The sequence below is a fragment of the Alligator sinensis genome, unplaced genomic scaffold (genome assembly GCF_000455745.1).
Source record: "Alligator sinensis unplaced genomic scaffold, ASM45574v1 scaffold137_1, whole genome shotgun sequence".
In the NCBI taxonomy this organism is placed as follows: Eukaryota; Metazoa; Chordata; order Crocodylia; family Alligatoridae; genus Alligator; species Alligator sinensis.
The window spans coordinates 469,104-471,273 of NW_005842545.1; positions in this window are offsets into that span (position 1 = coordinate 469,104).

Genomic DNA, 2,170 nt, shown 5'->3' on the forward strand with positions numbered 1-2,170 from the left:
AGGGGGCTAGGGGCACAAGCAGGGTATCCTTGCATGTACCCCTTGCACTCATTTTGTTTTTCTGCCTTGGCGGCACTCTGGCACCTTCCAAGGTAGACATTATGGTGTTTTTTGGCACTCTGGCCAAAAAACATTGCCTACCCCTGCTCTAAGGCCTCTGCTTCCCAATACTTCCTACAGTGCCCCCTACCCTCTCAGATGCCCTGACAATACTCTCTATAAGGCCCCCTACATCTCCATGGCCCCTGCCCCCCAGTTACAAAGTAGCCCCACCCGCCAACATACCCCCCTACCCCACGGCACTCCAAGTTGCAGAGACGGGGGCACTGCCCCGTGGGCTGCCTGTATTGCCTGCCCTACCTCATTACGGGAGCCAAATTGGCTTGCCCGAGGGCATTCTGGGAGACTGGGTAGAGTAGGGAATAACTTCACTTCCCCGCACAGGTGTCTGGGGTTAGGTGGTGCCCTTGGGCAATGTTTCTCAGCTGGTGTGCTGTGGCACAATGGTGTACTGTCAGAAACAAATGGGTGTGCCACAAAATTGTGTATGAAAAACAAGTCATACATTAGAAAAATAAATGAATAAATTAAACATATTGTTTATATATTAACCCTGGCAGTGGTGCTACCCACAAACACGCCCAAATTTTTGGGATCCTGGAATAGGTTTTGGTCTACTCCCACTGTCTACAGGCTGGGAGCCGGCACTCATTGGAGTACTCTCCCATGGTCCTCCCCACACCAGACACTAAATAACTATTTACAATAATTTATTATTAACAATAATAACAGAGATTAACAAATTCAACATCCCATAAATAACAAACAAAATATTTCCAATGAGCTCAATAATAATCTATACCAGGAGATAAAGCAAATACTTATCATATAACAAAAGCAATTATACAAGCAACCCCTGCTTAACAGTTTCACTTAGCACGGTTTTGTTAGAGTGCTAATTTAAAATACCTACCTGATTTCACTTAGCGCTGAGTGCATTTCATTATAGTGCTCAGCGCAGGCATGGGAAAGAAGCAGTGGTGTTGGCCACAGCATTGAGGGAAGTGGTGAGTAGCAGCTGCAGGAGCCCAGGGTCCGGAGAAGCAGTAGGAGCAAGAAGGGGCAGATGGGGGGGGCCAGGCTGTGTGAGCTTGGAGCCCAGGCAGGTGGGGCCCAGGGTGAGGTGGCAGGAGCACAGGATCAGAGCAGCTAACAGGTAGGGAAGAGCAGCAGCGGCAGCGAGAAGCAGGGGGGGGCTGAGCTCCCTCACCCTCACCCTCACCCCCACCCCTTGCAGCGATCTGTGCTGGGTGCCCTGGAAGGAGGATGGCTGGGCAAAGTCAGGGAACTTCTGGAGAGACTGGACATATTTAAATCAGCAGGTCCTGAAGATCTCCACCCCAGAGTGCTGAGGGAATTAGCAGAGGTCATTGCGAGACCCCTGGCACGGCTTTATGAGCACTCATGGTGCTCTGGTGTGGTACCAGAGGACTGAAAAAAGGCCAATGTAGTTACCATTTTCAAAAAAGGGAGGAAGGAGGACCCAGGAAACTATAGGCCAGTTAGTCTTACCTTGATTCTGGGTAAACGTTTTGAGAGAATTATTCTGGCGCATGTCCGTGAGGGGCCAGCAGGGGAGAGTATGCTTAGGGGCAACCAACATGGGTTCATTAGAAGCAGGTCCTGTCATACCAACCTGGTGGGCTTCTATGACCAGGTCACAAAATCCTTAGACGCAGGCATAGCAGTGGACTTAGTCTTTCTGGACTTTAGGAAGGCCTTTGACACTGCCTCTCACCCGATTCTCATTAAAAAACTAGGGGACTGTGGCGTTGACACCTTCACAGTCAAATGGGTCACTAACTGGCTGGAAGGCCGCACCCAGAGAGTGGTGGTGGATGGGTCTTATTCGACTTGGAGGGATGTGGGCAGTGGGGTTCCTCAGGGCTCGTTCCTTGGGCCTGCACTGTTCAACATCTTCATCAGCAACTTGGATGAGGGGGTAAAAAGTACCCTGTTCAAATTCGCAGATGACACTAGGATGTAGGGAGAAGCGGGCATGCTAGAAGGGAGGAATAGGCTGCAATGGGCCTAGACAGGTTACAGGGGTGGGCGGATGAGAACAGGATGGGTTTCAACACTGACAAGTGCAAGGTGCTGCACCTGGGGA